Consider the following 25,168-nt stretch of genomic DNA (forward strand, 5'->3'; position numbering starts at 1 on the left):
GAAGGCAAGGGGTGGGGTGGGGTGGGGTGGAGTGGAGTCCAGACTGATGCAGGGGCCCAGTCTGAAAAGGAATATAACTGGAACTCTGAACCACAGAAACTTTGCAACCTGCCTAAAATAACATTTAGGGTGAGAATTTACATTTGGTAACCTGTTTTTTTAAGTATATTGAGCTTAGCTTGCATATTTTTCTTTATTTGGTCAGTAATCTGCTTTGTTCTGTCTGTTATATCTTTTATTCACTTAAAATTCACCTTTTGTAGTTAATAAAAATATTTCTTGTTTATAATATAACCCAGTTTATGTAATTTATAACTGGAGGGGGGACAAGAAGTTGTGCATTACTCCCTCCACATGACTCATACCAATATCTCTCTTAAGATTCCTAAATTTTACTTTATATGTTTCAGGGGTAATCTGAAAACTTCGCAAAACAGTATCTTTAAATTTACAATAGTCTAAAGCATCTTCAATAGGCATTCCATTGAATACATTTTGAGCTTTACCTGTTAATTTCGCAATCAGAGTAGGAACTCTCTTATCAGTGATTTCATGTATTACACAAAGCCTTTCGAAGGTAATCAGATATTGAGCAATATCATCGTCCTCACTCTATGCAGGACATAAGTGTTCCCATTTATGGATTTTTGGAGTGATGGGTGGGGTAGGGGGCCTCTGGTTCTGCATCTCTAGCAGGTGCAGTTGGTTTTTCACTTTTTTTTCTCTCTCTCTGTTTTTTTCTTTTATCTCGAGTTCTTTCCATTGCAATAATCTCTGGTGCTCCCTCTCCTTTTCTGCAGACTGCAGCCTGAAAAGCTCGAACTTCACAATTGCTTCACTGCTTTCACTCATTTTCCTGCTTTTCTGTTCCTACTCCCTTTCCCAAAATAAGCAAACAAAAAATAACAAAACTGTGACCTCTTCCTGACTGTTCTTAGCCACTGCACTTAAGACTCACTTAAACTCACAAATATCTGTGCTTAAAGTGTGAACTCCACTTGGAGTAACAAGCTGCACATACACCCTGCTCGCTGTGCCACTGTGACATTCCCCTCTGGTGTTATCTGGACTGGTGAGCTGCTAGGCTATTCCAATCCTCAACTTTGGGAGCCAGCCTTACCCTGCTCTGTTGTGAGAACCGCCACTCCTGGGCTATTCACACACAACCCCTGCTCCTTGGATTGTGCAACTGAATGACACTAGCCAAAATCTCCGGTCCCAGACACAACCCTAGGAACCTCCATCTTGTAGTGTCCAATTATGCCCGCTGTACGCTGCAAGCTTATATGAGTTGGTCAGTTTAACAAAGAAATTGATATATACCAGGATTGTTATCCCAACGGAAGCCTCTGACACACTTTAAACCAAACACACTGCTTGAATAAACAAACACATTTATTAACTATGAAAGATAGATTTTAAGTGATTATAAGTCAAAGCATAAGTCGGATTTGGTCAAATGAAATAAAAGCAAAACACATTCTAAACTGATCTTAACACTTTCACTGCCCTTACAAAGTTAGATGCTTCTCACCACAGGCTGGCTAGTTGCTCATCAGCCAGGCTCTCCACTTTGATCAGCACTTCAGTCGCTTGGTGTGGGGTCTGTAGATGTAGGTTGAAGAGAGAGGAAGAGCATGTCAAACGTCTCTTCCTTTTATCATATTCTTTCTTCCCTCTTGGTTTTGCCCCCACCCTCCCTCCAGAGTCAGGTGAGCATTACCTCATCACTGTCCCAAACTGTCCCGAGGAAGGGGGGTGATTCACTCAAGAGTCCCAACAGAGCCTTTTGTTGCTGTCTAGGCCACTGTCCTTTGTTCCTGTGAGGCTGGGCTGGGTTTGACCCATACCTGCCCTGATGAGGTGTGAACTGCCTCTTTGCTCTTGAAGAGTTTTTGCCTGGGCTTATTTTAAGCCATGAGGATACATTTTCAGCCTCATAACTACATACATGAAATTATAACCTATAACAGTACTGTAACAACAATGCTCAGTGCATCATGAGCCTTCCGAAGACAGACGACTTGACAAACTTTGCATCAGATACCACACAATCATTTTACAAGGATGAACATGGGGGTGCCGGGTGTTTCCCCAAGGTACAGAGCATCACAGGGGGTGTGAGTGCTGAGGGCTCAGGAGGTGGTCTAGGTGCAGAGGTTGGGGACTTGGTGGGGGAGTCTGGGTGCAAGGAATCTGGATGCAGGGGGTGGGACTCATGGGTGGGAGATCTGGTTGGTGGGGGGGGTCTGGATGCATGGGGGTTGGGCAGATGGGGGGGCAACTCCCCATACAGTGACTCCTCCCCCCCACAGGTGGGAAGCAATGGGGAAAGGAAGCAATGGGGTGCGGAACTTCCTGCAGCCAGAGGAGGTTTCTGGGGGTGGATCTGACACAGTCCCAGCCAGTGCAGGGGAAGAGGAAGTCCCGTCCCAGCCCATCCAGAACTAGCAGCTGGAGCCCAGCACGTGATAGGAGCCACTGGCTGAGACATCACCAGCCCTGCCCTTCCCTGGCTCTGGGTGCACTGCAAATAGCAAGTGAGAGGGACAGAGTCCCACCCCACCCCCCCAGATGGTGATTTATGTCTCCCCCAGTTGCTCCCGACAACCAGATGTTCCCATCCGAGACTGCTGCCTGGAGGACTGCATGAATCAATTATTCTGTAGGAAAAGAGTAAAATCTGCGGGAACATTAAATTCTGCGCTTATGCAGTGGTGCAGAATTCCCACAGGAGTAAACACTGAACTATTGGAAGTTACTGACTAAGCACCTGAGAGCAAAGTTTGTTGAAGTGCTAAACCAGCTTTGGATAGCAGTAGCCTGTTCAGCAGGTGCAGTGTGTGTGTTTTCTTCATTTCAGATAGTTTAGTTCAATGACCAGTGAATTCAAAATTAAGAAACCACTTCGGAGTTGAAAAAGCAGGAAAGCTTGTTTTACTCTTCCAATCTAAGAATAATAGCTAGGTGTGAAAGGATGAGATCTTGGAGTTCTAAAATCTGTAAGGACAAGGTGACCATAAACAATCAGTTCAACTACAGATAATACTTCCTATGTTTAATAAATCAATTTTAAATGCAAACATGTCTAATAAACTTTTTTCTTATGGATCCAGCACAGTTAAGATTTATTTAATAAAAACAGATTTAATTGAATTGCAATTTATATCCAAACGCAGCTTGACATTAATTTTTCACTTTTGATTTATCATCATCTAGTAAATAAGTAAGGCACTATTCACCAGTTTACAACAAGAAAAAAATGGAAACATGAAGAAGCTAAATAAATATGTATAGATATAATGTATCCTCCTAGTTAGCAAAAACAAATATGAAAGTTATTGTTAGGGCTATATTTAGTGGTAAATCAACATGTCTGAGTGGTTACCAACTAACAAGAAATCAGCCTTTCTTTAGGAAAATAACGAAAAAGCAAAAATTCAAAACAATTAAAGTAGATTATTTAAATCAAGGTTTCCTGTTTCTTGATTTAAATCATGATTAAAATCAGTGATTTAAATTGTGTTGATTTAAATCAGTCCACCCTGAGCATTATGAAGTGAGGTTTGTGCATTCATTTCCCAGTGGAGAGGTGTTAAAAAACACCATTGTTGGCAGTTGAATTTGAGAAGCCAGATTATAAACTGGTATTTGGAGCCAAACTGTCTCACCAGTGGGCATGGGCCTTTCAATCAGGGTTTTGGCATGTTGGTGAGACAATGGGCCAGATTCACTGAAGCTGAAGAAAGCGATATGTAAGTTAGACCCCTCGTTGTCAGATTTCTTTAGAGTTTTGCACACATACACTACCTATGTCTAAGGGAGTTGGTGTGATTTATACAAGGAGGCGCTGGAAGATGATGTAAATTAAAGTAATGTGGAGGCTAATTTGATTTACACATTCTTCTAGCTTATCAGCAGGTAAATTACGCTTACATTGACTCCGTTGGGCATAGGTAGACCACATATTAGTAGCTCTACAGGTGTCTGTTAGTGTGGAGGAATCTAATTTAGGCAACAACTCTGAATTTGGAAATATGAGTCAAAGAGAACTAAGTAACCCTAGAAGGAGTCCTAATTTGGCATAACAGACACATTGAAGGAAGAAAGTATAAGCAACACCAAGGTAGATTCCCACTTTTTCATACTTCAGGTATGTCTACATCGGGATAACAAACCCGCAACTGGTCACCTGACTTGGACTCATGGGGCTCTGTGTAGATGTTTGGGCTTGGGCTGGAGCCCATTTTTAGCCCCACAGCCTGAGCCCCACAAGCCCAAGTCAGCTCCCCCTTGGTCTTTTATTCCTGGATAGATGTACCCTGAGACTCACCTGTGCTTTGGGCCCAGAGTACTTGTAGATAAGGTCAGCTCCCCTTGTGGGGTTAAAGTAAAAACAGCAAGTATAATCATTTAAATCAGCATTTTGCAGAAGTATTTTATGCTATCCTGAGGCAACGGTATTGTGTTCCATATGTCTAACAAGCACTACCAGACCAGAATGGGGTTCTTTTAGCCCACAGCCTTTTTCATCATGTGCAGGCATGGTGCCAAAGCTGCGTTGAGTACCTCCTCATTGAGAAGAAGAGTGAACAGACGAGCAGGATAATGTCAGAAAAAATCCTTTTCTAGAAAGAATAAACTACTATAATTTTTGCCCTCCCTGGAGTTTATAGAAAAACTGAATACTGAAATGAACTCCACAGGGGGAAAGTTAGCAAGGTTGAATAAATTTCAAATCTAATAGAACTGAAGGTACAAACCCTAACATACTCTATCAGCAAACCAAGCTATTATTAAAAACAGTAACATATTGGAATGATGAGTAGAGTTCCTAGAAAATCAGACTTGTGTCTGTAATGTATGAGTTCAAGTTATCTTGGAAGGCAGGATGGGAAAATACAGACCCCCATAGCGTATACTTTATGGAAAAGTTACTGCCCAAATGGCTTAATGGGAATACCAAATATGACCTGCTGAGTGAATAAAGAAAAGCTGTTGAATTCCTATGAGGAATCAGGATGAAAGGGAACAACTTGGAAGTACTGTTTTAGTACTTTTCATGGAGAGAGACTGATCTTGGCTGTAGCAAAAATAATAAAGGAGAAAAGACATTTATCCCCCCTGGCCTTAACTCTGCCACTGAGGGGGGAAAAAAGAATGGAGAAAAACTAAGGAGAATTTCATGGCATACCATATTAAGCACCTCTGCTTTTCCCAGGTAACTCAGGCAGTTTTCAGTAGGAGTGGGTATGCTTCATAGGACTAGGAGAACGTGAGCTAACTACTGGAAGGAATTTATCTGAGAAGCCTGATTTTGCTCTCATGGTAGTTTGATGCTGGATTAATTCCATTGGTTTCAGTGGTGTTTCTATAGCTGTGCACTAGTGTAATTGAAGAATCAGGCCTTATGCATAAGGATCAAGAGTGAGACTGAATTATATTCAGATACTTAAAAGCCTATTATGTTGTTTCAGGTTTTGTTGACTGTTTTTCATGCCATGTTAGTAATAGAAAGCTGTGTTCATTGATGACTTTTTCATACTGGGGTTGAAGAATTAATTTCAGAAATGCAACAAGTACTAATACAGAATTGTAACAGTATAAAGTGACTGCAAATGGACAGGACACAAATAGATCTAAATATTGTGGGTCAAGTCCTGAGGCCATTTCTGTGGGCACAAAAGGCCCTAAAATAGAAGATACAATGCACTTCCATTATTTGGGAGGACAAAACAGCAACATACTAGCACAAGAGATACCTGCACCTACTTTTAGGCCATTGATGTCACATCAGTGGCAAGTCTTCACGCAGGAATGCAGACGTGGTTGGAGCCAAAATCTTACCCACAAAACCAAGGTATGGCCTATGGCTTCACCCCGAGGACTTATCCATGAGGACAAAATTCTATCAAGGAGAGAAGCAGCTTTTGGAGATACTTATATCTATTAAAATATATTTCGAAGGCTTTCAAGAAATTACCTCACTGTAGTTGTACTTGAGAAAGCAGAACAGTTTTGTTTCATAGTTGGATATTTGCACCAAAGCCAGGTATAGATTTCAAAAGAATTGAAGAACATAATCATGAATTCAACAGGCTGTTTCCTTTTGCTGAAGTGAATAGGAAATTCATGCTGAGAGACTGGGAGGGAAAAAAGACAACTATTAACCTTTGTCGCTCAACCTTTATGGTTTCAGCACAAAATAGTAAAACTATTAAAGTAACAGTAATCAGAAATTTGCTTATTGTCAAAGCATCACTTTTAGCACTGTTTTATTTTTTTAAACTGCTGGATAAATTCCTATTTATTGTTGCTATTATATTTATAGAAATGTAACATTCATAGACCAGTTAACAGGTACAATATGTGTCCTCTTGGGATATCCCTAGTTGTACATTTCAGACTGGAATTTCCCATTTACCTTGATCTCAGTTGTTACAACATGTCCAACTGCTAGCAATAGGATGTGACCCAGGTATTTCTGACATCATAGGTTTAATGGTGACCAACAGAAATTTGGAGCATATTAAGTACTTGCAATGGTCAGCAGTCTTAAATAGGACAGCAGGGAGAACAGTTTTGCTAGTCATAAGCTGCATAGGTAGACACCTATTTTAACAACCAAATATGATGCAGTTTGCGAATGGTAATTTGTAAAGTATACCAAAGGTTTCACAAGTGGGTTATGTTAGTACTTTGTGAGCAAGGTTATTGGAACATTTTCCATTTAGTCAAACACTGTTACTCTGAACTGAGCTCTCAAATGAAATGGAAAAATTTCCTTTGTATGGGATAGTTCTGTTATACTCCTCTCTAGTCAAAGGAGAGAACAAAAAAAGGGAGGGGAAAAAAGATAAGTTTTCAAAATATTTCTGCATTTTGGTATATGCTATATTTTCTTAACCGGCATGTGCAAAACCTGATATTTCTGAACACTGATTTTTGGAATGCACAAGAGCATTCGTCATTTTCTGTTGGCTCTTTGCCTCGTTCACTATGCACCATACAACTTCTGCAGTGAATTACACCAGTCTTATTTATGATGCACCATGCAGCTGTGTAGTGTTTGAGCAGACGTGCTCAAGGCTTTCAGTTCACTACATAACTGTGCTATCTCCACTGTCTAATGTATTTACTGAATGAGGCCGGGGCTTCGGCACCCTAAACTGAATATTATCATGTAATGAAAATCTGTGTTATAATACAGACTTGAGGGGCAGAGTTAAGACTGTGCAACTTTTAACTCTCATTTCCTGACTTTTGAGTGCTTGTATTTGCAACTTTAATGTCCCTTGAATATACAGTGGTGAGCTGGAGCTGGTTCCCACCGGTTCGCAAAAACCGATTATTAAAATTAGACGCTGGTGTAGAACCAGCTGTTAAGGGGCGGGCGGGTGGGCAAACAACTCCGGTTCACGGGCCACATCCGGCCCGCAGGACCATCCTGTTCCCCATCTGAGCTCCCAGGAGTCCCAGCTGTGGAGGCCGAGGCTCCCCCAGCCCCTCCCCCACTCCCCCCTCGCCCGCCCCCGCAGAGCCGCAGCGTGCTGAGCCGCCGGCAGCTGGGCAGCTCAGCTCCCAAGCCATGCCGCTTTGAGTGGCCACCGGCAAGGGGGGAAGGGGGGCTGCGAGCTCCAGGGCTGCCTAGGGGGGGCAAGTGGGGCAATTTGCCCTAGGCCCCGGGCCCTGCAGGAGCCCCCAGCCCCACGAGGATGTCTCCAGGGCTGAGCTCCTCCTGCTCAGAGCCGGCGGGCTGAGTGGCAGGATCTCAGCAACGCTCCAACGTTTTGTTGGGTGTAAGAAAAACATCAACAGCTACCTCTCAATTATTGGGGGGGGGAGAGGAGAGGGGTTATTGTAATAAACATGTAAACATTTTTTTTTTATTGTCAAGTATGACTCCCAGTGACTCAATGCGTTGCCATTTCTTATGGAGAAAAGTACAAAAAATACATACTGTGGAACATCCCTTAAATCAGAACTTTTTATAGGGAACCGATTGTTAAGTTTTTGGCAGCTCATCACTGACTATATATAGATATTGATAAGGAATTTCCTATGATTTTTATAAAGAAAAGTAAAGAGAGAGAGAAATTCGATCATGCTACTGTTTGCTAGATAGTGGTGAAATACCCTCTATAGCACAGTATGTGCAATCAGTGAGCCCTTGCCTCATTCCACAATTTGTTAGCTCATAAGTAAGACGGCAGGATTCCTTCAAAGCCCTGCCTCTTTTCATATACACCTTTACAGGACAGAATGGGTGGAGCTAAAGTTAGTTTGTATTCTAGAGCCTCATGCTCTCTTAAACTTGAAATTCAACTATATTTTATTAACCACGCATGCACATCGAACCGATTCCTGAGACATGGTCTATTCAGTGTAAATTTCTACTCAGTTTATATGTTGCACAAATGTGAAATGTCAATGGAAGGGCAGGTGATAAGTAATTGTAATAATTTAACATAATCCAGCATACATGTGCAAAGTCCTTTTTATAAACCTGTAAAACCTAGCCTAACCAGAGCCAATATTTATTGGATCCTTGGAAGGCACATCTACATCCTTGAGACTGCATTCCTACCAAATTCCAATTTTCCATCTGTTTCTGCTTAAGTATTAGAACTGTTCAAAATCAGGTGCAACCATTTTTCTTGGGGGAAAAGAGTTTTTCCCCCCCAGTCCTATGCTTGAAGTGAAACCGTCAGAAGAAGAATTCTCCCAACATTTATATATATATATATATATATCTTTGAAAAATTTATAAGCAGCTGAAAATGACCCTTTGTAACAGAATGCTAAGACAATCTAGACTGCATGTGATGCGTATAATAGATATTTCCATCTGATTTGCTATTAGTTTGTTCTCTTTGGTATTTTTTAAGGCAGAAAATGAGTCAGAGCAAGTGATGTTGAAAAGGAGACTAGTCCACTAGTTTATAAACAAGATCTCCCATCCATTTTTAACAGTGACAATGATTAACCATTGGAACAACTACCAAGGGAAGTAGTGGATTCTCCATCTCTTCATATATTCAGATCAAGACTTGATACCGTTTTCGAAGATATGTGTCAGTCAGACAGAAGTTATTGGGTTCAAAACAGGTGCAACTGAGTGAAATATAATGGTCTGTGTTATACAGGAGGTCAGACTAGGTGATTTGATGGTTTCCTGTGGCCTTTAAAATATATGATCTATGAATACCATGTAAAGGGATTCTTCTTGCAAGGAAATGGGCATTAAGCACTTCATAGGATGTAGAGCATTTTGTAGAGCATTTTGCGATCAAACGGGCATTGCCAAATGCTGGCCTTCTGTTTGGCTTTTGGATGCCTTTGGGTTTTTTGTGTGTGCCACACGGAAACTGATTAATTCCAAAACTGAAATCTCTAAGCATATTTATAAATATTTAATATACGTTTTTAATAAATTGAGTAATGAGTAATTGATTTTAAAGTCTTGTAATAGGGGAAGTCAGTTTAAAAGAAGTAATTTTCAATATATGAACCTTTTAAATAAATTAACATATGCCATTAGAGAAACATCTCTTGTACAATAATAAATAAATCATTAAGATTAATACTTTGCACTTTTGTAGCACCTTCTATCCATGGATCTCAAAGTGCTTCATAAACATTGACTAAGCGACCCGGCATCTTGGTAGGTAGTATTTTACCGATGGTAAAACTGAGGCAACATAAGGAAGTTACAATCTCTCTTTAATGCAGTAGGGCCAGTGAAAGACCCAGGAATATAAACCAGTTCCATACTCTAATCTAGGGGTCGGCACCACCATGTTGCGCAACGAACACTTGACAAAATTACCATATTTAGTGACGGACATTGTTTGTGTGTGGATGGGGAGGGGTGGGGGGTTATGTCAGTCATTAAATTTTTTGAAAAATTACCACGGACCTCAAAATTTTTACCACGGACACTTGTGTACGGACACGTTGCTGACCCCTGTTCTAATCACTTCACTGCAATGTTCTTTCAGGAGGAAAATTAGCTTCCTCACTACCCAGTCCTGATTCATTATATTGCTTGACGGAGGCAACATTCTTAGCAGACTAAAAGTGCTTTAGAAGGAAGTTTAAGGAATGATAATAATGCTAGTTTTATTTGGAAAATGTCCTTGGCGCACACCTTGAACTGTACAAGTTATTTAAAATACATTAAGCTTTAAAAGAAGATTATTCTCTGAAACTAGTCACCAGGGTCCTAAAAAAGGAGACGAGGTAAAGGGGGAAAATGATAATTTCGGGGTCAGCAGTGGTCAAACTCAAAACAGATATAGAAATAATGAAAACAAAAACGGTTTCAAATATACCCATTGCCTGCATTCTGGTAGATGATTATATGGTACCAAGGCGATGAAATAAATTTTGCATGCAAATTAATTCATTGCTATATGTATGAAGTGGGAGGTGTGTGGGAGCCACGCAATTTCCTACATGTACCTTAAATGGCAATATTTTGCAAATTGCACATCAGACACATGAAACACTGTTTTTACCCAAAGCACCTAATTCAGACCTGGGATAAGTGGTGACATTTCATTGATCTTAACAAACATGTCTTAATATGGATACAGAGGTCCTTCTTACTGTGAGTCTCCAGAAGAAAAATAATATAGAATAGTGTGTCTGGGAAAATATGAAAATATAGACAAGTTTAACAACAGCCAATCTCCTTTACCCTTTCTTTATGCAGTAGCAGGTGTTAATAACACAAACACAGATCCCATCATTAGCTTTAGCCCAGTTTTGCTTTTGAAGGCAAAATTATGCCTCCCAATATGTGTTCAAGACATTATTTCACCTGTATTTAGGAGGTCCATAAACCAAAACTCTAGGTCCTCATAAATATGCATTTCCTTTACTCTTTTAAGTAAGCTACTATTGCTGTCATTCACTTTTAGTTAAGACCTGTCAGGTGGTGTTTATGGTGAAGGAAAGGAGTTTAAATTACAAGTGAATTGAAGAACTGTATTTCTTTGGAGTGTTAAAATTATGAGTGACTTGGGAAGATTATTCCTCACAAGTAATTTTAGGATCCCAAGTGATAATGGTGACGCGTAAAAGAGATGTTCCTGTCCCTGTTAATTCCATTAAAACCATCTGATTTCTACCCTGTTGGTGAATGGGTCTCCAAGAACTGTTTTGATGTAAATTTTCCATCTTGCATAATCATTTTCACAGTATCATCTAACATCTACTTCTGCTTAGAGTGTCTGCATTGACACCTGAAGTGACAGTGATATATAGATCTGACAGAGCATCCTTTGTAATATGCTTCATTGATGTGAAAATTGCAAATGCTGAGAATATTACTGGAAACATCTTACTTGGACAGAATTAACAAATTGCACTGACACTATATAAAGGATCTTGGGATGGTCCCATAATGTGCAGCTGGTCCAGAATAACGTGATTCCTTTTACTGAGGAGTCGTAACATGTAGGCAGACAGCATCTAAGAATTTAGAGCCTCATCCTAAATTGAGAAGCTGTATGATCTGCTGGGTGAGGCACTGGATTAAAAGTTAAGACATTCTGGTGCTATTTCCAGATCTGCCATTGGCCTGTTGTGTGACCTTGGGCAATTCCTTTTTCTGCCTTTGTTTCCTTTCCCACTCTTTGTCTGTCTTGTCTATTTAGACTGTGCCATCGCTAGGGCTATCTTCACTTTTGATCCTGCTCTTGTATCTCAGAGTGCATCCCTCCCTCAGGTGAGGCCCCACGCCTTCACCTCTCTCTCCCATGAGTCTCCTGCTTTTGGACTGGGTTGCAGGATACAGCACACTGTACCTACTGTGGTTCCTTAGCAGGCTCGACTGGCTTCAGCTCCTGAAAGTCTTCCCTTCAGGAGCTGTGACCGACCAGTGGTGAATGCAGTGAGCCAAAACAGCCTTTTCAAAACCAAGTATTGTTTAATCTCAATAGTAGAACACAGCATAATGAGAGAAAGGGTTTTAACACAATGAACAGTTTATAAACATTTGTTTTATGTAAAGCTTAGGTAGGCCTAGCTTCTCCAGGCACCTCCACTTCTGGGACTGGGTTTCAATCTGCTTCCCTGCAATCTCTGTTCTCCTCTCCCCTTGTGTTTCACGGGGGGCTTCTGTCAGTCCCAAAGTTCTTTCTTTGCTCTGGGTCTCTTAAATTTGGAGAAACCAGTTTATATGATCCATTGGGGAAACAGGGATAGACTTCATATTGTCACAGTTTAAGGCCAGAGTAGACCACCAGATCATCTAGTCTGACCTCCTGTATATCACAGGCCACCAACAGCACTCAGCTCTTGCCAGGGGTGGTGGAAACTTCCTAATAGTGTGTGTGGGCGGGGGGCACCGTGGTCCCCACAGACACTGCCTCGTCCCCCTGAGCCTCTGCCTTCGCACCACCCCTTTTCCCCAAGCCCTCACACCACCCTTCCCCTCTGCCTCTCCTCTCCCCTCCCCTTTCTGGTACCCCTGGCACTCGCATGCTAAACCAAACAATCAAAATTAGACCGAATTTACAACCTACTTCAAAGCAGCTGGTTCTCTGCATTGTCTTTTATGTAGTGGCAACTGGGGGTATCAGATGTGTTAGCCTTCCTGCCTACTTTCAGTTCAGCTGCTTCTGGAATTAACCCTTGGTAGTCACTTAGCCAACAGCATAACAGACAGATTAAACACATACTATTCATAAAATGGTACAGACAGCTCCTTCATCCTTCACAGTAAGCTAAGGACAGGGCCTGTCTGTTGTTATGTGTTTGCACAAAGCCTTGTCCTAATCTCAGTTGTATCCTCAAGGTACAACTGTAATACAACTAGATGATCATAATAGTAATACTCTGTCTGCTTGACTGTAGAGCTTATATGTAGAACATTCCCCAAAGCCCCTCTTGCTCGGCTTTTGGCTATAATTTGAAATAAACTGTACATGTATCCTCAAACAGAGCACAATCAAAAAAGGTTTGTCTCCTCTGTGCTGCAGAGAGCATTCCATACACTTGTAAAGTTGTAAAACGGTTGTCTAGCATAATGTGTCCATCTTGCCTCAGAGGCTTTGAGCTTGATTCTGTTTTCACTTACTCTAGACTAAATCATCTCACTCAGTTTGAAGTCAACAGAGTTACTAAAATTGGTGTAAGCAAAGTCAGAATCAGACCAGTTCTGTCTTGCAAAAGCTCCAGGTATCCCCTTTGGCCTGTACATCTACCCCTCCTTCTCAGTAATGCACTGCCTCTGTATAGCATAATGATCTCACAATACTTAATGTTAAGAAACTAGTTACTATATTTTCTTTTGTCCCCCAAACAGTCTGAGCAGTTATTTAGCATAACTGTGGCTTGTAAATTATAATTGTCAGTACTTTACAGTGGCTCCTAAACAGTAGTGATTTTGTTTTGCTTTGTCCACAATTCTAGAACTTACTATGAAACCTGCTTGTTTACATGGCAGTAAATGCTTGTAGTTTTCCCTAGCAATTTATAAATGGGCCAGGGGGAGAGGCAATACACTCATGATGTGGCCTGGTTCAAATTAATTGTATTACTTTATTTTTAAAAGCCTTAACATTGTCATTATTGTTCATTTTAATATAAAATGTTAAAATGATCACTGGAAAGGTTAACTGAAGAATTTCAGTTGTGCATGTTCAGGAAACTCCTACTAATGCATAACTGCTATCTTCCTAGTATCCACAAACTAAAAACTACTGTAACCATTAAACTTGGGTTGAGAGAAACTTTGAAATATACGATTATATGGAAAATCATATTCTTTGAACACAGTGCCTAATAAAGATCAACATTTGTGTGAGCGTTGTTTTATATATAATTTATTTAAACCTTATACAATTCATCCTGCATATTCTATGGGTGTTGGAAATATAATGAAAATCACATGACTTTTGATTTACTTTATTTTAAATAGTAGTCTCATTGTTTAGTATTTGTTTTTAAATTATTTGTATTCCATTTTCTAAAATTCCTTTGTAAATTGCTTGTATGGGCTTGTTAAAAATGTTGCTTAAAATAAATGAGTTCAGGAAAGAAATTAAATAGTGGAAACATCTTTTTATTATCTATTATAGTATGAGTCCAAATGCAGAGATTTTAAACGTGTTCCTTTTTGTGAAATATTGCTTTCTGTAGCATAGAAGCTCTTTACAAGTTCTGCAAAGGGTAGGCTGTTTACAGGTGTTTTTATTTCCAGCTTTAAAATTGTATTTAAAATGTGTCACGAGTTCTGAGCTGGAATCAGGAGAGGGCTGAAATAGTTGGATGGGAAGATTTTGGTATACTTGAGGAAGCCTTATATTTAGACCAAAAAAATCTTGCAGATAGTACAAAAGAAACTTATTCACTTTAATGCATCTTTCTTGTTGGCTTAAAGCTGAAATGTAGTAGCTCTAAAATTAATTTACCTTTCATGAACGACTGGTTGGATTATCTTTGTAGCATTAAATGTAATGATATGTCAACCCTGAGCTCCGAGCACGTTGTGTCTACTGTAAAAAAAGTTGTCCCTGAGCACTTAATGTTGTGTTAAATGATGATGTGTCCTTTGCAAATGTATTATTAGTGTCAAGCTGTTCCGTCTCTCGCGATTGAAAAATGGTCAGTGATTTGAGCTTCCATTAAACCTGAATAAAAAAGAGAGAGGCTGTGGGGGGTTTTCATGCTTTTTTTGAGCACATACAGTCTCTCGTGAGTGTGTTTAATACGTATCAAAATGTTTCTGTTAGCCTAAGACTCCAAAAACATCTCTAATCACAGCAATCTTGTTTTGAAATTGTATTAAAGCATATCTCTCTTCTGCTTTTTAGGGAGAGAAGGGGAGAGATCACTGAAAATGTTAGTAGGGTAGTTTGAGAGGGCAAAAAGCAGTGCTAAATGCTTTCAGGCCAAATCCTACTCCTACCAAAGTCATTAGGGGTTTTGTACATTTAACTTTCATGGTAGCTGGGGTTGGGCCCTTAATTTTCCTTGGGATTTTCTCTCTCTTAGGTTCCATTAATATTCTAATAAATTGTTATTTCTAGTTAGATCTTCTGTTTAGATTAGTAATAATGTGTGTTGTACCTTGACATTTCCTCTGTGCATTGTATAAAATGTAGATATGATACCAGATTGGCATTAGATTGGGAATTCTATTGCTTATTGAATAAATGGTAAACGGCTTAGTACCTACTTGCCTGAGAGACACCTCTTCTCCACACATTCCTAGAAGTTAAGATCAGCAGACGCACCCAAGGAGAAGCCTCACTGTTATACAGCAGAGGGGCTGCCAGCAGGGCATTCTCCAGGGTGCTGCGTGGAAGATGAAAAAACCAATTAGACATCTTGCTGATCTAGCCTCAGGGGAAAAATACTTTTCTGATCCACAAAACTGGTGACCAGTCAGACCCACAGCATCTTGGAGACATAGTTCAAACAGTGCCTTACTTATAGGATAGGGAGGGCAGGGAAGCAAATAAAGTAGCATGGCTGCACACGTGGGTGGGCTGACTTTCCATTACAGTGAAGGGGGACACACTGGTCAGTCAGCTTTTCCCTCTTCCCCCCAGCCAGTCAGCAAAGGTGGGGGAAAACTGTCTTCCTCCCTTGCCGCTGCACCTTGTTCAATCTTCATGCACATTCTGGGCCAGGGGAATAGTAGGAGAACTGAGCTCTCGCCCTTCTTTTTCAGGACCTCAGGGATTGTCTTTCTCCTGCCAGTCAAATCAAACATTCTCCTCCCTCCTGCCTCTCCCCACCTCTGCCTTGAGATGGAACAGGGGTAAGGGTGGGATGTAATATACCCATTTGGAACCAGACTGTGGAAACCCTAATTACATTGGTGAGACTTTGCATTGATTCCATTGACTACAACTGAGTTAGTTATATGAGTAAGTATTTTCAGTGTAAGGGTTACCTAGTTTTGTTAGTGTTTTTAATTGGCCGCCTGTACTTTTAAAACCTGATGTATGTGGTAAAGCATAGATTGCTGTTACCTGTGGTACTTAAATGACTATTTGCACTTTTGTTACAGCGTAACTTAACTAATTTTAACATCTGAAATGGATCACTACAATGTGGAATAAATGTTATTACAGTTTTGATTATGATTGTAATACCAACACAAAAAGATTCGGGACATCGGTTTGTTTGTGGTTACAAATTGGACTGAAAGCACTGAAAGGGATTTTAAATCTGTAATGTTGATTAGCAACTTTTACTATCTGTCAGGTTTTTGGCATGCTGTAAATAACTCATCTTCAAATAATTCATCTGAGTAATTAAATTTAGATTGCACATTTCTCATTTCATATATTTTGACTCTTATCTGTTTGGTTTTCTATTGTGGCTTAATTGGTGTGGTCTATATAAACGGACAATAAATTTATATACCTTTTGTTATAAAGATCAGTCAGTGAATAGAACTTGGTATTCATCCCAGACAGAATTATGATTGACTGTATTTGCAAGATTAAAGCACTGAATTTACTTTTTTCTAATTAAAGGCAATTAAAGATTTGCAGACACAAATAAAAGACAATGAATTGAGGAATAAGTGTAGGAGCAAGTCCATTTGCAGGTGAAAAGAAGTGCCTTTGAAGCAGAACCAGCTGTATTTTCATTGAAAGAATTACAGTTTAGGAAGCTTTTCTGCATGTGCTTGCTTGATAGCATAATGTACTCATAAGCAGCTTATGCAGTACAGCATTCAGAAAATAGTGCATTAATTTTTAAAGAAGCAAATGCAGGCGAAGAGCAGCACTGCCACATGATGATAATGAGGGTGGATATTGTAAAGTCTACTGAGGAAAAAGAAAGCAGGGAGCTTCTGAAACGCGAACAGTATAAAACAATAACCAGGTATTCATATGATAATAAGCTTGGACTGCAGTATCAACAAAGGGCAAAGATGCAGCCCTGTTTCTGTTTAAGCTTGATGAATTGAAATCAGTTAGATACTCTTCAATCTGTTATTCAATCCTGGTATTTAATAAACTATTGTTAAAACATTGGCTTATTTGAAACAGTAAATATTGGTGTCCCTTCCCTCTCCCTTAAATGAAGCTAATTTGTAGAGTTTGGCCAAGTTATATTTTAAATAGCAGGTTCCTCAAACAACCACACTCTTGTGTGTAGTCAACTTCCTCAAAATGTTGTTCTCAGTGCAATACATTCTCAGTCACAACTGAGAATGGTTGGGATGACTACAAAAATATGGTGGCATTCATGCCAGCAAAAGAGTGATTTAGTAACAAAATATTCCTGATGCCTAAAGAAAAGTGGCCTCCAGAACTTACTGAACTTGCCCAGTTCATCTTTAGTGTTTAATTTAGGTTTTGTACTAACCATGTTGTTGTTGCATGAAACACTAAATTTGAAAAAAAATAAATAAAAAACTGGGTCAGATCATCTCTAATCTGTTATTAACATTATTAAATAAATAGATGTACGGGGGCCTTATTCCCACTCACTATTAGTGATGTAAATCACACTAATTCTCATGAAATCAGTATATTTTTAATACTGTTTATGTCAGAGGAGAAAAAAGCACCTGTTGTGTGTTATGTGAAAACCTAACATTTTTTTCTGGGGGAGGAACGTTTTTCACCGTGAAACTGTTTCATGGCGGAAATGGCAAACCGCCCTTGTCTTTACCCATGTCTAAATTTGCAAATACTAGCACAAGTCCCAGCTTCTGCCCATAAAAATTCTTAAAGCAAAATGTATGGTGATGCACACTTAGTAAAAGTGGCTATTACAGCTGCTGAACTAACAAAGGAGAAGAAAGAAGAGGATTGTGGGCAGACCAAGAAGCAAGGGATGAAGAGGACAGGTAGTGTTTTTATTTTGTGCTGAATGTTGAAGTTCTTCTTCAAGTGCTCGTTCATGTCATTTCCAATCAGGTGTGTGCAAGCGTGCACAGCAGCCGGAAGATTTTTCCCATAGAAGTATCCATCACATCGGTGTGGGTGCCCCCTGAAGTGGCATCATCATGGTGCTCAATAAAGGGCCCTACCGATGCTCCACCCGCTCAGTTCCTTCTTACCGCCAGTGACAGTTAGCTGGATCTTCCCCTTGCTATTGTGACAAGCGCCTTTGGCAGTCCGTATATAGTTCTCATTAGTTCTGTAGTTAGTGTTAGGTAGTTAGTAGGTACTTTACTTAGTTCTTAATTTTCCTTTGGAGGGGTTTCCCCTCCTGTGCTATCCTGGTGCTATGGCATGCCGCGGTCTCCTGGCTTCAAAGCCTGTGAGGTCTGTGGCAAGTGTATGCCCAGAAGCGATCCTCACTCTTCGTGTTTGAAGTATTTGGGGGAGAGCCATCAAAAGCATTGCTGTAGGAACTGTAATGGGTTTCACCCCAGGACACCGTAAGATAGAAATCAGCACCTGAAAATCTTACTAATGTAAGCGGCAATCCGGCCCTAGTCTGACCCTGGGTCAGCAGACCCGGTGCCGTGTACATCCTCCTTGGTACTCAGTGCCCCGGCACTATCGGCCTGGGGATCGGTGCCGAGTAAAGACAAGGAGACTCGGCATTGTCATGGCTCCACTGGCGGCTCACATGCCACAGGCAGGCACCGGTTTCAATCACCGGTGCTGCAGAAGAAGAGGAGGCCAGAGGGGGGTCATTCCCACCTGGCTAGACCCAAGGATCTGACTGTTGTGAGACCTAAGCTGGGCCACACTACTTTGGCCTCACTGCCAGAAGCGGTCACGTCAACTCCTGCCCCCGTGGAAGGATGGTCAAGTCCGGACCCTTCTTGGTCGCCGAGGCCAAGCCAACAACTTCACCTCCCGTTGAGCCGGAGGTGTTTGAGGCAACATGGGACCTGCTCTAGCTCACGGCAACGTTCTCCCCACGTAGATGGGAGAGGTTGCCAGCACCAGTTGTTCTCCCAGCACCATCAAGAGGAAAGCCTGCAATGATGACCCAGCAGTCTCCATCCCCAGTGCACCACTCCCCAGTGCCAGAACAGGGTCAGCAGCCTCATCGGTCCTAGAGCCCTCGGCGTGGATCCTCGGCGACTCGAAGTACCACTCCTACGTGGTCCTCCTTTTCGGAGACATCAGAGTTGGAGTCAGACTCCTATCGATCTCGTAGGAGGAGAAGTAGATGGTCCAGGTCATCATAAGACTGGCACCCTTACCTAGCACTGTGGCCCTTTTGGACTCTGTGGACCTTTCACCAAGCCCAAGGGTGGAGCCAAGAGTCTCATTCTAGGGCGGCATTGGTGCCTCCAGCACCGTTGGCCTCGCCAGGATTGGGGTTAGCTCCATCACTCCTTAAGCCACCATCCCAACCACTGCAGCACCGATGTCAGCTACGCCAGCCCCAGCAGTATCAGTGCCGACGTCCTCAGTTCCTGTTTTGACAACTTTGGCCCCGGTGGCTTTGGCACCGACATATACAGCTCCAGCACCAAGGGCCACAGCATAAAGATGTTCATGTCGGCTCTAGCCCAGGATCCCCAAGCGCTGCAGGACCCATTGGGTGCAGAGGGAAGAGAGGAGCCACTCCTTGTGGGGGTCTCTTTCTCTTCCTCTCCAGATGAAGCACTGGCAAGCACTTAAGTAGCCCCAGCCCTGGAGGACAAGAGGGTCCTACAGCAATTGCTGAGGAGGGTTGCCCAGAGCCTGGGCATTCAGGCGGAGGAGGTAGTGGAGATCGCAGATCCAATGGTTGATATCTTCGCCCCCACCGGATTGGCATGTATTGCCCTACCCCTCATAAAGACCATTGCCGACACCACAAAAACCTTTTGGCAGACCCCAGCTTCATTGCCCCCTATGGCTAAGCACAATGAAAGATGCCATTTTATGCCATCCAGGGGCTATGAGCCCTTGTATAACCATCCTCCACCAGATTTCTTGGTCATGGACACTGCTAACCAACGTGAGTGCCAGGGCCACCAAGGGCCCTCTCCAAAGAATCGAAAGGTGAAACAACTCAACCTTTTTGGTAGAAAGGTGTATTCCACTGGCGACTTACAGCTCTGCATTTCTAATCAGGAGACCATTGTCATCAGGTACTGCTACAATACATGCCGGGGAATCGGAAAGTTCTCAGAGCTGCTGCTGCAGGACTCCCGTGCTGAATTCTCTCCCCTGGTAGAGAAGGGCAAGCTCATTTCCCGAGCTTCGTTGCAGGCCACTCTGGAAGGGGCTGATGCAGCCACTTGGTGATGTCGACCAGGATTGCCATGAGAAGGGGCACCTGGCTCTAGGTATCAGGTCTGCCATACGATGTCCAACAGAGCATTCAGGATCTCCCCTTTGAGTATAGGAGTACTTGTGGCACCTTAGAGACTAACAAATTTATTTGAGCATAAGCTTTTGTGGCCTACAGCCCACTTCACTGGATGCATGTAGTGGAAAATACAGTAGGAAGATATATACACATACAGAGAACATGAAACAATGGGTGTTACCATACACACTCTCATCACACTGAGTGATCAGTTAAGGTGAGCTATTACCAGCAGGAGAGAAAAAAAACTTTTTGTAGTGGTAATCAAAATGGTCCATTTGCAGCAGTTGACAAGAAGTTGTGAGGAACAGTGTGTGTGTGGGGGGGGCGGAGAATAAACATGGGGAAATAGTTTTACTTTGTTTAATGACCCATCCACTCCCAGTCTTTATTCAAGCCTAATTTAATGATGTCCATTTTGCAAATTAATTCCAATTGAGCAGTCGCTCATTGAAGTTTTTTTGTTGTAATATTGCAGCTTTTAGGTCTGTAATCGAATGACCAGGGAGATCAAAGTGTTCTCCGACTGGTGTTTGAATGGATGATCCTTCAGTCTCACAGATCTTGGGAGACAGGCCAGTCCTTGCTTACAGACAGCCCCCCAACCTGAAGCAAATACTCACCAGCAACCACAGACCACACAACAAAAACATTAACCCAGGAACCTATCCTTGCAACAAAGCCCGTTGCTAATTCTGTCCGCATATCTATTCAGGGGACACTATCATAGGACCTAATCACATCAGCCACACTATCAGAGGCTCGTTCACCTACACATCTACCAATGTGATATATGCCATCATGTGCCAGCAATGTCCCTCTGCCATGTACATTGGCCAAACCGGACAGTCTCTACGTAAAAGAATAAATGGACACGAATCAGATGTCAAGAATTATAACATTCAAAAACCAGTTGGTTGCCAAATTATTATTTCAACATCCTGTTTTTTTTAAATTCCTTTAGGTAAGGTAACTTAGGTTTAAGATGTATCAGTGCTATGGTAAATGTGTCCCTAGTCATCTTCCCATCAGAAGTGCTGTGGGAGATAGTCCAGGTACAGGCAGTGTTGACTGATATGCCAGCAGTGCTTTATATGTGTTCAGTGATTTTTGCAGAAATCTTTTTAAATTTGCATTGTTCTCTCCATCTCCCTCCTCTGAGGGTAACATGGATTTCTAATATGTTCAAAATCAAAATCCTGTGTTAATACTAGGAATGTTTCAGTGGCAAATTGAGTCCTATTGCCACATATGAAGACTTCAGGAACCACAGGTCTTGCAAATGTTAATTTTAGTTTCTGGATGACCTGTGAGTTTTGTGAGAGTATAGCCAAGTCAATGTAACTGGAGAAGAAATTGACTACAATAATATATGTCCTTACCAGAAAAACAGATGTGTTGCTACCCTCTGCCAAGGTCTGTAGTGGGTAATGGTTCTGGTGATAGTTTTTTTGTTTGTTTTTTCCTTGATACATACTTCACAGCCCTATATTAAGGTCTGAATTTGCCTGTTCAGTCTGGACCACCATATAGATATGCTGTACTCATGCCTCATACTTGTTTACATCTTAGTGTCCCTTATGGATTTTGGAGAGCATCTTTTTCTGAGGTATCATAGGGATAAAAATGTGCTGTCCTTTCAGAAGTAGGCCATGTGAAGGTCATTTTGGTCCTGCCAATATGGCAATACATCAGTTGGAAGTTGACTCCTTCAACCCCTCATCTTTGGCAGAGTTGAGTACGTTTCTGGCAAGTCTTGTCCTTTAGTTGTTCATCTCTAATTGCTGAAGTTGGCTGGCAGATGCTGAAATTGCTGCCAGAATGTACACTCTGGTATCACTAAAACCTTTACTTCATCTGTTGGTGGCTGCGTAATTGGGGCTCTAGGTGGAGTGTCTGCTGCTATGAATGCTGTCTCAGATCTGTGTTCAGTGTTGAAAGAAAATTACATAAGCCATATTTGAACTCTTTGAATCCTAGGTAAGTCATCCAGTGGTTTTGCACCCAATAATGCCACTAAGGTCTTGTGGTCTGTTTCTGTGTTAAAACCCTAGCCGAATGGATAGACGGTGAGCCATTCACAGGTCCAGGCAACTGCTAGAGCTAATGTCTGGTCAGCTGCAGGAAGCATATGTCTTTCTCTACACATACTCTTTTGTTAAATTGTGTAAGGATTTTGTCATTGGGTTTCAGTCAGTGGGTTCTTTTATCTGGGAAATAACCCCCAAGTTGTATGGCATGGGACTTTGAGAGCAAAAGGTAGTTGCTGATGGTACCAATTTTATTTTGTACTCCTCTGATAGCTCCCTGACTCAGTGAAGATGTGTGGATACATCTCCTGTATAGTTTGCTTTTTTCTATTATTGCAGTCCAGTTTCTCTATTAGTTGTAGTCCTTATATTGCTAGCAACCCTAGTTTTTAGTCCCTGTATTGCATATATTTGTTGAAGAACTTTCTGTCTTTTCTCCAGTTTCCTACAGACCTATTCACAAGCATCCAAGGTAGTGTTACTAGCTCCATGTAGAATCTTATTTGGTCTTTGCAGATCTCCATCCCAGGACTGATTATATCTCTTTTTGGCAGCAAGTGCTGCCCCAGTATCAATTTAAGGTTTCAGTGCTTCACATTTATACTTCTATACCAAAGTGTAAGAAGTTCTACTGAGAATATAGTCCTTAGAAATATGGTTTAATTGTCATCCTACAATAAAAGACGGTTACTCACCTTTGTAACTGTTGTTCTTTGAGATGTGTTGCTCATATCCATTTCAATTAGGTGTGCGTGCGCCGCGTGCACGCTCGTTGGAAGATTTTTACCCTAGCAACACTCGGTGGGTCGGCTGGGCGCCCCCTGGAGTGGCGCCGCCATGGCGCCGGATATATACCCCTGCCGACCCAACTGCTCCTCAGTTCCTTCTTGCTGGTTACTCCGACAGTGGGGAAGGAGGGCGGGTTTGGAATGGATATGAGCAACACATCTCGAAGAACAACAGTTACAAAGGTGAGTAACCGTCTTTTCTTCTTTGAGTGCTTGCTCATATCGATTCAAATTAGGTGACTCCCAAGCCTTACCTAGGCGGTGGGGTCGGAGTGAGATGTTGCAGAATGCAAAACTGCTGAGCCAAATGCTGCATCATCTCTGGACTGTTGAATCAGTGCGTAATGCGAGGCAAAGGTGTGAACCGATGACCAAGTAGCTGCTCGACATATATCCTGGATAGGAACGTGGGCCAGGAAGGCGGCAGATGAAGCCTGAGCTCGAGTAGAATGGGTGGTGAGGTGGCTAGCCGGAACATGAGCCAAGTCATAGCATGTACGGATGCAGGACGTCACCCAAGATGAAATTCGTTGGGATGAGACCGGTAGGCCTTTCATCCGATCTGCCACAGCTATGAAGAGCTGAGGTGACCTTCGGAAGGGTTTTGTTCTCTCGATATAGAATGCGAGAACTGCGAACGTCTAGGGTATGCAGCTGTTGTTCCCGTCGCGATGTGTGCGGCTTCGGGAAAAAGACTGGGAGGAAGATGTCTTGATTGACATGAAAGGCAGACACCACCTTAGGGAGGAAGGAGGGGTGTGGTCGCAGCTGTACCTTATCCTTATGGAATACCGTATACGGGGGATTAGCTGTCAAGGCCCGAAGCTTAGATACTCGTCGCGCCGAAGTAATAGCGACGAGGAAGGCTGTTTTCCAGGAAAGGTACAGTAGCGAGCAGGTGGCCAGTGGTTCGAAAGGGGCACCCATAAGTCTGGCTAAGACCAGGTTAAGATCCCAGGTAGAAGTCGATCGTCTGACTTGAGGATACAGACGTTCTAAGCCCTTGAGGAACCTTGAGACTATGGGGTAAGAGAAGATCGAGCGGCCATTTTCCCCTGGGTGGAAGGCGGAGATGGCTGCCAGATGGACCTTTATGGACAAGACCGCTAGGCTCTGTTCTTTCAGGGACCAGAGGTAGTCCATAATAGCAGGAACAAGCACCTGCGTGGGCACTAAGTCACGCTGGGTGCACCAACAGGAGAAACGCTTCCACTTGGCCAGATATGTCATCCTAGTGGAAGGCTTCCGACTGCCCAAGAGTACCTGCTGAACCGAGGCAGAACAATGCAACTCAGACTGGCTCAACCATGCAGCAGCCATGCCGTGAGATGAAGAGACTGCAGGTCCGGATGGTGAAGCCTGCTGAAGTTCTGTGTTATCAGATCGGGCCAGAGTGGCAGAGGAATCGGGTCTGCCACTGCAAGGTCGAACAACATGGTTTACCAGTGCTGCCTCGGCCACGCTGGAGCAAGCAGGATCATGCGGGCGCTGTCCCTGCGGAGCATGAGAAGGACTCTGTGGACGAGTGGGAACGGTGGGAAGGCATAGAATAGGTGCCTCTTCCATGGAATCAGGAACGCGTCCGAGAGGGAGCCCGGGGAGCGGCCCTGGAATGAGCAGAACACCTGGCATTTCCTGTTCTCTCGGGAGGCAAAGAGGTCGACGTGGGGAAACCCCCACTTCCGGAAAACCGAATGGATGACGTCCGGGCGGATCGACCACTCGTGAGACAGGAAGGATCTGCTGAAGTGATCTGCCAGAGTGATCTGGACTCCGGGGAGAAAGTACGCTACCAAGTCGATCGAGTGGGCTATACAAAAGTCCCAGAGGCGAACGGCCTCTCGACAAAGGGGGGAGGAGCGTGCTCCGCACTGCTTGTTTATGTAAAACATGGCCATTGTGTTGTCCGTAAATACTGATACACAACAGCCTTGGAGATGGTCTTGAAACACTTGGCATGCTAGACGGACTGCCCTCAGCTCCCGCACATTGATGTGCAAAGCCAGCTCCTGAGATGACCAGAGACCCTGAGTGTGAAGGCCCTTGAGGTGGGCACCCCAACCCAGAGATGATGCATCCGTGGTCAGAGCCATCGAGGGTTGC

At 42.5% G+C, this 25,168-nt stretch overlaps 1 protein-coding gene across 7 annotated transcripts in view; it reads left to right on the forward strand.

Annotated features, from left to right (window-relative positions):
- TRIQK (triple QxxK/R motif containing) overlaps positions 1-25,168 on the forward strand; it is a 152,196-nt gene that overhangs the window by 33,360 nt on the left and 93,668 nt on the right. The gene's annotated exons all lie outside the window — the stretch shown is intronic.

Source organism: Mauremys mutica, chromosome 2 (genome assembly GCF_020497125.1).
Source record: "Mauremys mutica isolate MM-2020 ecotype Southern chromosome 2, ASM2049712v1, whole genome shotgun sequence".
NCBI lineage: Eukaryota > Metazoa > Chordata > Testudines > Geoemydidae > Mauremys > Mauremys mutica.